Source organism: Arachis ipaensis, chromosome B1 (genome assembly GCF_059453495.1).
Source record: "Arachis ipaensis isolate K30076 ecotype BB chromosome B1, ASM5945349v1, whole genome shotgun sequence".
Lineage (NCBI taxonomy): Eukaryota > Viridiplantae > Streptophyta > Magnoliopsida > Fabales > Fabaceae > Arachis > Arachis ipaensis.
Window position 1 is genome coordinate 54,715,152 of NC_142436.1, and position 13,064 is coordinate 54,728,215.

The following is a 13,064-nucleotide window of genomic DNA, read 5'->3' on the forward strand; positions in this document are numbered from 1 at the left end:
GCTACAAAGGTCCAAATGACGCACTCTTAACGGCGTTGGAAAGCTAACTTTCAGGACTTTCCAACAATATATAATAGTCTATACTTGTCTTTGGAAATGAAGGCCCAAAATGGGCGTTGAACACCCAAATCATCTCTTGCCCGGCGTTCAATGCCCCAAAAGGAGCAAGCTCGGCATTGAACGCCCAAAATGGACCAAATCCGGTGTTCAACGCCCCAAGAGGAGTCCAAGCACGTGAACTCACCCCAAGCTCAGCCCAAACACTCACCGAGTGGGCCCAGAAGTGGATTTTCGCACCCTTTAGCTTAGTTTATCACATTTTTGTAATTTTTAATTAATAGTAACATCTTTTAGTTCTAGTATTTGATTATAAATAAGAAACTTCCTTCCTTTTGAGGATCATGCCTCCCAGGAGGGGAAAAGCACAGACACATTACTTCTATTACTTCTGTAAAGTATGAGCAACTAAACATCCTAAGTTAGGGTTAGGAGCTCTGCTGATTCTCATGGATTAATAATATTACTGTTTATATTTCAATATGTCTGATTCTATCTTCTTATGCGTTCTCGTTCTTCAATCTCAATGAATTGGGGGTGAACCGTGACATTCATCCTTGTTCTACATGGGTTCCGTGTAAGTCCTAACCCGGATAGCATTGAACTAAAGCTAGAGAATGCATTGCAGATTCCAAGAGAGTACCTGGGCAACTTTGGATACGTGACATACAATCTCGTTGACTGTGGGTTACTGAGGTCTCTGTGGCACTAAGGCTAGAGTTAAAAAACAGCATTCTCTTATCCGAAAGATCCGACCTTGTCTGTGGCGTTTTGAGTAGGATCGTGAAGGGGAGTGGATTGCTTAGAGCTTCATCTTTGGCTACGGTGAGAAGCCATGAGTTAACTTGATGAGAGGACATGAGTTACTCGGATATGATGGATTGTTGTGGTTTAGAAGAGATTAACTTGATGAGAGGACATGAATTAATCACTTACAGCCATTGTTCTGAAAACCAAACCGGACCGGCCGATTCAACCGGGTTAACCGAGAACCGGTCATCTGGTCGGTTCGGTTGTATTATAAAACTGTTCAGCAAAAAACTGGGCTAAGAACCGGCCAAACCGACGATTAACCGGTGAACCGTTGGAACCGGCCGGGTTTTTTCAAGGTTACCGGTTTTTTTATAATATATATATATATATAAAAACCAACCCAACAGATACCCAACCCACCCCACCCCACCCTTCTCCCTTCTCTCCCTCTCTGTCTCTGAGAAACCCTAAACCTAGCCGCCATCACTCTTCCACCATTGCACTCTTCTCACCCCACCCCACCCCTCTCCTCCCCTTTCTCTCCGTCTCTGAGAAACCCTAAACCCAGCTACCATCACTATCCCACTGTCGCACTCTCCTCATCGTTCTTCTCCTCGTCGCCATCAGTCGGTCGTCGTCTCTTCCGATCATTACTCTTCTTGTCACCATCGGCCGATCATCGTCTCTTCGGCGATCTCTCTCTGTCGCTCTCTTCAAGGTCAACAAAATCTATTATCGTCACCTCCCCTCGACGTCAAGTCTGATCTGTTGGCATCGCCGCCGCGAAGGACTGCTCCGTCGTCGTCGCTGCTCGATTTGTTAGTGTCCGTCTCTCTCTTTGAGTTTTCTCTCTGTCTGAGGGTCGGAGCTCAACGTCCTTTCTCTCTGCCCGGCTACGGAGTATTAGCCGCTTTGTCACCTTGCATCGGTTATTTTGTTAATTTTGTTTATTTTGATTAATGAGTTGCTGGTTGCTGATTTTTCTTATTCAGTTGGGCAATGCTTCACTACATTGTTTGTTGTTTATGCTGGAATTTTTCTAATTCTGAGTTATGCTATGATTTTGATTTTTGTGATTCAGTTGTTGATGGTGTTATGGGCAGTGCTTTACTATATTGGTTATTGTTTATGCTGGAATTTTTTTTTATTCTAAGTTATGCTATGATTTTCATTTTTCTTATTCAGTTGTTGATGGTGGTATAGGCAGTGCTTCACTGCATTATTTATTATTGATGCTGAAATTTTTTTATTCTGAGTTGTGCTATGATTTTTATTTTGAGTTGATTCTACTGATTTGTTTGCTTTGTTGGTTCTAGTTGCTGGATTTGAGTTATTGATGGTGTTTTGTTGATTATGGGTTGCTGGATTTGAGGGAAAATATTGTTTATATTGGAATATGACTGAGGTATTTAAATTTGTTAATACTTTTATTGTATATATAATTAAACCGGTTGAACCTCGGTTGAACCTCTGAACCGTTGAACCAGTTACTTTATCGGTTCATTGGCCGATTCGGTTCTCACAACCTTGCTTACAGCTGTCATTGAATGAATCATTCGCTATTGAAGTAGATAGTAAGAAAAGTTAATCTGGAAAGAATACACATCTCCAAAGTCTTAACTGAATGTCTATCACTGTCCTTTACACCAACCTAGTATTTTATTTCCTTTAATTTTCGTTTATGCTTTCAAATAAACAGCCATCTTTTCTAATGTCTGACTAACATTTACAAGATAGCCATTGCTTGCTCAATCCGACAATCTCTGTGGGATTCGACCCTCACTCACCTGAGGTATTACTTGGACGACCTGGTGCACTTGCCGGTTCATCTGTGCAAAACTTGCAGAGTTCAATTTCACGCACCAGCAAGAGCATCCTTTGGACCCGAGGGAGGGTGACCTCCAGTGGCATCTTAGCAAGAGCTGCTCGAGTGTCCTCATTCATAAAGTGTTTGTCCACAAACTTGGATGCTTAAAATCCTTGGTCCAGAACATGCTTGGAAGTTGGAGGGGCGGAGACAGTGACATCATCCTGATTGTCATCTCAGGGCTGCTTTCGAGAGAGAGAGTTGACAGGGGAATTCTCCTCCACAATGAGTACCTCGGGGCCTTTCCACTCCCCACTCCCTTCCACCACCCGAGGCTGAGGTTGACGACTTATGGTTGCAAATGAAGAAACCCCGTCGCCGCCAACTGCAATAGGAGGTTGGGATGCCAACCGCCTCTTCATTTCGGCAATGGCGGCAAGTCCTCCAGCCATGTCAACAACAAGATAAAAACAAAGATAACTCGTAAGATAAAAAAATAGAAATAAATGGAGACGCAAAGAGTTGAAAGTTTACTAATGGCATTCTGAGCAGCGTGCTCGTTTATAAGAATGTTCCTCAGAATTAATAGACGCTCATTCCACAGCATCATTAACAAATTGATACTGAGAAGCTCGTTAACATTCACATGGGAAAGTAGGATTTTCGGCAAAGAGACATTGTAGTTCCAATAAAGATTAAATTTCTTGGCACCTAAGTGTGGGTACGATTTCTAGGAACGAGCACAAGAGCTCGAAGCCTCAGATAATCGCACAAGTATTAGGATGCAGTTGCGAAAGGGCACACTCCTGTGAAAAAAACACTCACTTGGAAGTCGAAAAGGGGAGGCGAACCCCAATCCAGGAAAATAAAGTCTCGTACATCCACCCGGGGATAGTACTGGCGTGCTCATTTATGTGGGACAAGCATTCCTTGGACCTCAGGACAGAGAAAATGTATAAGTTGCTAATGTCAGAATAAAAAATAATTTGAGCTTCCCGCGTCTCATCTTGCGTGATAGTCAAAGAAGTGGTTTGAATCTCCTCGAACACCCAACCATAGATAATCCCTCGAGCTCACTATTCATCCTCTGAATAGAAGTAGGTTGGGGTCTCGGTAAATTCGCATTGCCACGACCGCGAGCCACAATGACCTGTTGCCTAGCCATCACTTACAAGGGCACCACCACTACGTCACTATCACTATCAGAAAGTAAAATCCTAACACTACAAAATTTTGGCTATGAAAGAAAAAAACAAAATCCAGGAAGTACAAGAATGGAAGTAAGCAAAATCACTAAAGTATTTGGAAAAAACTCAAACAATGATGCCCCAACTACATTCAACTTAATCAAAAGTAAATAAACAAAAGAAAACGCATGGAAATTACAAGAAGCACCAAGTAAGTCCACAGAACAAGAAGAATGAATGAAGATTCACAAGCAGAAAGTCAGAAAGCTCCAAAAAGAAAAAATTGCATGCAAAAGAAGAGAGGTATCAAAATCACTAACCTTAAAAAAGTTAATAGAAAGGATATCAACAACGATGAACTTGACGAAGACAAAGAAACTGCTCGAAGAAGAAGACTCTATTCATGCAAAAAAGAAGAATTTTTTAAAAAAGTAGGAGAGTATTGGTAAAAATAGGAAATGAAAGGTAAAGTGAAAAATAAAAGTTATTTAATTTCAAACTAATGTTGTATTTATTGCAAAAAAAAAAAAATCACAACCGTTTTTTGAATATGTAAAATAAGAAAAAAAATATAAAAATGTAAAAAAATTGTGTGTTGTGAATCATGTGATTTGGACTTGCTTGTCTTTGGAATGTTCTTGGACTGATTGCTTCAGTACTCACCTAAAACAAAATCATAAATATATATAATTTCTTTTTAAACAAAGATACCAAAAATATTCGTGATTCCATCGAAAAATGTATTCCCTGGAACCATTATCATCAAGGAGTTTCACTTGCAATTAAGTTCCATTGTTCCAACCCACAAGAAGCTGCGAGGTAGTTGCCATCGCCTCCAAACACTACCACAGTTGGATCCACCCCAATTATACGTGTCAAACTCCTGATGGCTACAACACAACAAGGTCCAGATGTGGATGTCGCTGTCTTTCTTTCTCTCTCCTCTCCACCAACTTTTGTCAAAGGCAAAAAGACGCCAACCATTAAATTCAATTCCCTACAATTATCTTCACTGAGACGAAGGAACAGAACAGAACAGCACAAGTTGGCCGAGATGCTTAAGCATAAGTCGTTAGCTTTGCCATGAAACAATCAGAATCAGTTATTATTTATTATGTTGATATATGTTGATTAAAAGACATTGATTTAATAATAATAATAATAATAATAATAATAATAATAATAATAGTGGTGGTTCACGCTTCACACGGCCGTAGCGATGGGGTCACTGGAAAACAACCATTTGCACAGATATTTGGCTGTTTGAGGATTCTAGGAATATGAAAAGATATTTTTAGTTCAATTTTTAGATATTTTTGGGTATAGATTTAATTAATTTATAATGTATTAATAACTTAATTATTCCATTTACAATTTTTTACAACCATATAATTAAACTCTCATTTATAATTTAAAGTTTCATTTATTTTATTAGAAACGTACTAAAATTGAGAAACATTATTTAATATATCTATTTAACATTATTTAAAGTTTACACTACTAACGTGGAGACTATTTGACTGATATAATATATCTAGTAAAAAATCTGAAGATATATTGTGATGCCAATCAGATAAGAATAAGATCACCGTATTTAACATATTTAAAATTTTCTAAATAAAAAGATTAGGTGACTATTTAATTAAGAGTGAGTCTCCATTAATGAAAAAATCCTTTAAAATATGAAACTGAATAAAATAAAAAAAATAAGAGTTTAATCAACATTAATTTTATAATTTATATTATATATGTGAATTTCGTTTTTTTTATTTAATAGTGTTCAAATTTTTTATATATATTTTTATTATATTATTTTTTTATTTTAAAAGATCTTGATCTCATACAGATTTTTTTTAAATAAATAAAATAAATATTTTATTTACTGAAATATGTAATTTCTAGTATTTTTTATCGAAATTCATTTTTTTACTTATCTCATTTACACTGTAAGATAAGACACATCACAAGTTACACGTATCACGTTACGTGGGATAGAGTGGGATTTACTCTCAAAGTCAAATGGTTTATAGTGTAAACGAATATATGCTGAGTTAAAACGTTGTTACTGTAAACGAGATATAGTATGACAAAGATCAATCAGCTATAAAAGAATTTACAAACAATTGGTATTCTCCACAAATATCTCAATCATTCTTTTCATGTGTCTCTTTGATAAATTTAGTAGAAATATGTAGTGTTGGTGGTTATTTTATTGTGATGGTGTATCCCAACTACTATTACATGAGAAACAGTGACAATGTGTTGTATTGGAGTGTGAAAATCCTATTTTGCTGCGCACTTGGAGAGCATGTTCTTTGTCCGAGTTAAAGAGTCTGATATTGATGCACGTCAGTGGTAATGAGAGAAAAGAGGTTGGAAGAGTTAGTTATCGGATGCTAGCACCGATGAAAAATGGAGTTTTTCGGTTTCGACTATTTTGACACGATGGCGATGAGTATGTGCGGCTCATGTTTGATGTCCCCGGAAGAATCGTGGCGGAACAAGTGATAGAGCTTTTTGCGAAGGTCAATAATGTTTGCAGTGGTAGTTTTGGCAGCTCAAATTTTGTCCACGATGACCCACCTCTTACACCATCTCCCAGTACTGTGCTAGTCTGGAGGTGTCCATGGACGTGGACAGTGAGGAGTCCGACGAAGAGTATGTTGCAAATAACGACGAGGGTGGTTCTTCCGATGATGATGAAGATGAGGACTTCGTACCAAAGTTTTTGGTAGGTAGAGTAGTTTAGTATCTTCTGCCTGTCCCGCAACCCATTTCGGAGCTATCAGCTATACCTAGCCATTATCACACATCGGATCTGAATGCCATGCATGAGATAACTCTATTTTTCAATATGGGTGGAGACGATTACAACACAAACAGTAGATGGAGTTTTAGGTTGGTCACAGATTTAGAATCCGAGAGGCATTCATGTAACATGTGAATAATTACAGCATTCGGAGATGTGTTGAGTACCGAGTTATAGAGTCGGATTAGCTAAAGTACCATATGCATTGCAGGGAATTCATTGATGGATGTCCTTGGAGTCTCCATGTCGTCCTCCGACAAAATCTCGGATATTGGTAAGCCGTGCTTTATGTTGTAAAATATTATCTTATTTATCGTTCTTATTTTCGTTAGAATGTCGACCGATTATATTTTAATTTGTTAGGGAGGTGCATAAATACGGTGGACGTATACCTATTTAGTCCCACCATGTTTCAGGATCATCGATAGATGGACATCAACCTCATTTGTAGAGTTGTCATGCCTCTGATACAGTCCAACCCATCAGTTACTATTCCTGTTCTACAAGGTGTTGTTAGGCAAAATTATCACTTCAAACCCTCATACAGAGAAAACGTCAGGATCTATCTCTTGGGTGGACACCATTGAGAAAACATGTGGTATATCCACGAAACTAGGAGCGTAGTACATCTGGCAATGTCCATGGTATCTTGTTGTGTTACATAGCATAAAGAGTGGTACGTCCATGCAAGTAGAGCGGATCCCCAAGACATACCACGACACCTTTGGAAATCCACCAACAGCGACCGCCATCTGATATGCACCTGATTGTTTGAGATGTCGGTCATCAGGTAACCACCGATCAACAACATGATATAACACCTTCTGTACTGTCGAAGGGCAGTCGGATCGACAATAGCTGGCATATGCCGAATCCGGTCTCGAAGCCATGTCATCTTGATGTAAAACGTTTCCTTCCTCTGCACATCCTGCTGCTGAGTATGAGGAGACTTGGCACCTAGGAGCTCTTCTACCCACTTTCAGGTTAGATGTTGGTGTCACGTCAGAAAGTCACGGAGGCACCCATCCACAGGCTTTTCGTGCGTTCGTAACCCTAGGTGATACGCAACATCCTGCAGGATAATCGTGCACTCACCCTAAGGCAGGTAGAAAGTGTGGGTCTCCAGACGTCACCACTCCACGAATGCAGTAATCAGGGAGTTGTCAAGTCGTTGAGCTGCACTGTGTCGCCGAAGCCAGCCTCCCTCAAATAAGGGATAATGACGTCCGGGGTTGCAAGAGTGTGGCTCACTCACCTAGAGAGTAGTAAGCGTGGTCTCTGTTAAAAGATAAATGTATTTCAATAACAAATCTATTTCAATTGTCAAGAATTTTATTTCGGCATTAAAAGATAAAAATTAATAATAAACAATTATTTCACATTTTAGAATAATTAACTATAAAAAATCAATTATGAATTAATTTATCAAACATCAATGTAGCATATTCAAAATTAAAATCGACAAGCTAAAATTTGATTTAAATACATGCAAAAATTGAATAAACATTTAATAAATAAATTAAAACTAATACTTAAAATTAAATTAATTAACAATCTCAATTAAATTAATTAATTAAAATTTATTAATTTTTTACATTTCACACCGCCTAACAAATTCTATTAACATGACAACCTAATCTACATATATAACTACACTGAATCTATAAAAGTACCCTAACTCCAATTACATGCTCAATCACTTAAAGAGATAAAAAATTAAAACTAATTTTAAAGTTGATCACTCCCGCAATGTGCCAAGTTACGTTTAGGCGATTGATGTCTCCTTCTCGTACGTCTGCGCGCACTATAAAGTTCGAAAATCTCACAAATATCAACAGAAACATTCGAAAAAGGGAGAAAAGAAGGTAATGGAGGAGAAAAGTGACAAAAAGGACACTGTGAATGAGCTCCTTATATAGACACATCTAAGCGAGATAAGACACGTTGCACTTGCACAACACGTTTATAAACAAAATACGTGCGACTGCAAAGGTGTCTTATCTTGGGAATGAATCTTCTCAATTGTTAAAAAAAATTGAGGGTATAAAGTGTGATCTGTAATCCTTCATTGTTCCCTCTCTCATATTTATTCTTGGTCTCATTTACAAAGTTAATAGTGAGAGATCACACTTTATTCCCTCAATTATTAAAAAAAAATTGAAAAGATCCATTCTCTCTTATCTTGCACAACCATATTTCGTTTATACTATAAACGAAGTAAATAAGATTACGTAAATCGATAAAAATATTAATAAAATATTTATTTTATTTAAAAAAAATTCGATCTCATACTTCAATAATAATGATAAGGTGAATTCTTTGGTGTAAAAAGAAAAAAATTTTTACACCTATAGATTATTGTTGTTTTAGTAAATAATTGACAAGTGTCCTTCAAACAAGAAGACAAGGTCTGTCATTTTAAAAGTGAGATGCAGCTTTAATAGTTAGGCTGATTAATTATATTTAAAATTTAAAATAATTAATTATTTTAATATGATAGTGTTGTGTACTGATTTTTTTTCGTATTTGGATATTACAAGAAGAAATACAAAATGAAAGTTTGAATTTATAAGTTTATGAACTTATAATATTATGTATATTATTCACTCATTTAATATGTAAGATTCATTATTATTGCAGTAGAAAATAAAAATGAGTCTTTTCTATTTTTTTCTATTGATATTGTTAATTGTTAAGTGTATTTTTTATTTCATAATATAATTTTTTTTATATTTTTTTAGTTTTATTTAAAATTACATAATAAAAAATTACACTTTATCATATTTGTGTAAAAAAATAAAAAATTTATTCCCCAAGTATAATTACTATTCTTACTAGTGATCCTCCTATGATCCTTAACTCTCATATATTTTTAATTTTTATAAAAATTGTTTAGGATGGATTGATTTTATTAATTATTCTCTTAAAAAAGAGTAATTTTTATTATTTTGGATTTTATGAATTTGGAAAAAAAAAAGCTGAAAACTAATTTTGATTAGCTACCATTCGTTTAACTTTATTATAAAATAAAGTTAAAGAATCAATTTCCCTTTATTTGAAACAATTATAGAAAAAAAATGATTGTATTAGTATTATTATTCAAAAACATAAAATTTATCTTTATTATTAAAAAAATAAAATTATTCTTTTATAAAATACTTATATATATATAAGAATGAGAATGTTATACTAAAATTTAATCGATAAATAAAAAAATAATTTTTAAATTTTAAGATATTGTTTTATTCTTATATATTTTTTAGTTAAGAATGAAATTAAAATTAACTCGTATAAATATGTACTAATGGATATATATTTCAATAAATTAAAATTGTGTGATAAAATGAAAAAATGTGCTTTAAGATTTATGGAGCAATAACAAAAAAAAATCTGATTTCAACCCAAAATACTTTCTTTTGTGCAAAAACAAAAAAATTCTAACACATTATAATTAATCATAATAAATATAATTATTTAAGCTAAGTATTAAAACTCTTACATAAAAGAGAGGGAAAGTCTTTATACTTCACTTTTAAAACTGCATTTCACCTGCAAAACAACAGACTTTATTTTCTTTTTTTAAGGACACATGTCAACTATTTTTTGTAACAACACAAATTTATATGTGTAAAAATTTTTTTTCTTCTGCACCATAAAATTCACCTAATGATAAAGGTAGTAACTGAAAATCAAGAGCAATATAAATATTAACTTGAAAGTTGAAATACAATAATTTGATTACCAAAAATTTCCTTAGTTCATAGACCTATGGCTATGATGCCAACTTTCCCCAGCAGAGAATACTAACTATTTTAATTTTCAGCTGCTACAAATTAAAGTTTGAATTTCTATTAGAAGAGATACATTTTATTATATCTTGTATTATTTATTTATGCACAACTAGTAAAAAAAAGAAGAAGAATGTAAAGGACCAACGTTTTCGGCAAATAAAAATTGAGATTGAATTAGTATCTCCTTAATTTAAATACAAAACAAATGCAAGAAAAAATATTTGTTATCTAATATTATTTAGAGAAAAATTACTTCTTAAAATTGTTAAGAGAAAAATTATTTAATAGTTAGTACAAAACATTAAACACAAATGAGCTACAGAAAAGTTAAATGTGATTATTTATTTATATCTATATATAATAAGAATTGTCTTCTGTAATCGCCGATTTTTCTCAACTCTATTATTTTTCATATCTACCCTTTATATATTACCACTTATTAATTCTGATCACGTTGAATGAGAGGAAACAAATTCAACTGATTCAATTCAGTCAGTTGAACTACGTCGTCAGTGCAAGCCATTCGAAATAATTGCAAATATGTGTAATGAAAAATCAAACCAACTATCTTCGTATTGTAAAAATTAAACTTGCTTAATCACACCATTTGTATCACCAGACTATTATAACTAATATTTTGCTTTTATATTTTTACTCGTAATAATATTATCAAAATATATATTTTCTTTAAAATTACATCAATTGTATCTTAACATTATAGATTATAGTATAAAAAACTTATAAAATTAAATTATTTTTATAAAAAAGTCATAAAAAGATAAAAATCTCATCGGCTAAAAAGATTAGGATCTCCGTAGATAAAAAATTAAATAATAAAATTTTTAGTTATTATTTTCATGTGAAAAAATTTATTGTGTATACTTTTAGATTTGATTTGGTATTAAATTTGTGAACAAATAGAAATAATTAATTTTTATACTTATTATTTAAAAATAATATTTTTTCTCTCTATGTATATAAAATATAATTAGATATTAGTATAAAAAAATTATATTAATAATTATAAAATTAATTCAAAATTATTTTTTAAAAAATAATTAAATCTTGATTCTAACTTTTAATCATAACATTAGTATTCTCTCTAAATTATATGTAATAAATATTTGAAGAAGAAAGAAAAAGTATAAATATATATTAAAAGAATAAGTAGTAAAATTTTAAAACTAAATAAAAAAATGCATATAATAATAATATATTTTATTTGAATTATATTATGTTATTAATTTTATTTTTTATAGAACAAAAAAGTAGAGAAAAATAGAGAATAAAAAGAGAGAGAGAGAAACATAAAGAAAAAGAATGAGAGAGTAAGTTTGTTAATTTTGGAAGAAAAAAATTATCTTAATATAAGAAAAAATATCTAGTGACACATTTTGATTTATTAAATTTCTAATAGACAGAAATAGAAAAGAGAAAAAGGTAGATAAGACTTAAGAGAATGTAAGAAGGAAATTTATTAATTTTGGAAGGAAATATTTCGTTATCTAAAATTTAAAAGAATTTAACGTGTATACTTTTATATTTGACTAGGTGTTAAGTTTATTGCACAAATAGAAATAATTAATTTTTATACTTATTATTTTAAAATAATATTTTTCTCTCTATGTATATAAAAATATAATTAGATATTAGCATAAAAAATTATATTGATAGTTAAAAAATTAACTCAAAATATTTTGTTTAAAAAACAATTGAATCTTAATTCTAACTTTTAATCACAATATTTTTATTTTCTCTAAATTCTATGTAATAAATATTTGAAGAAGGAAAAAAAATATAGATTAAAAAAATAAACAGTAAAACTTTAAAATTAAATAAAAAAATATGCATATAATAATAATATTTTTTATTTGAATTATATTATGTTATTAATTTTATGTTTTGTAGAATAAAAAGTATAAAAAATAGAGAATAAGAGAAAAGAGAGAGAAACATAAAGCAAAAAAATGAGAGAAGGAATTTGTTAATTTTAGAAAAAAAATTATTTTAATTGTAATTAAAAAATATTTAATGACACATTTTAATTTGTCAAATTATTAATAGACAGAAATAAAAAAGAGAGAAAGATAGATAAAAAAATACAGTAAAAGAATTTAATAATTTTTGGAAGGAAATGTTTCCTCTCGTCATGTGATATATTTTAGTCATTAAATTAGTTAGTAATATATAATATATAATATAACTATATTTTAATTTTTAATATTTTAATTTTAATGTAATTTAAATATAATTAAAAATATCATGTTGCATATTTAAATATCAAATTTATAATTAGTCATTGATAATAATATATAAGAGAGATAAAGTGATAAAAAAAAAGAAAACGAAAAAGGAAAAATTTTTTAATTAAAAAAATTAATTTTAATTGTAATAAAATAATAATATATAATATATTTTAGTTATAAAATTAATAATATATAATAGATATATTTAAAATGATAAATTTTTATATTTTCTATAAAAATTTTATTTAACGGTCAACTTTATCATGTGTATTCTTAAAATACATATTATCTAAATACTTATATAAATATTAGTATATCAACATACATTAACGTGTTATTAGTTCACTTTTTTATTTGTACATGTGTATAAAAATAATAAAAATAAATTAATTGAAATAATAAGTTACTTATCAT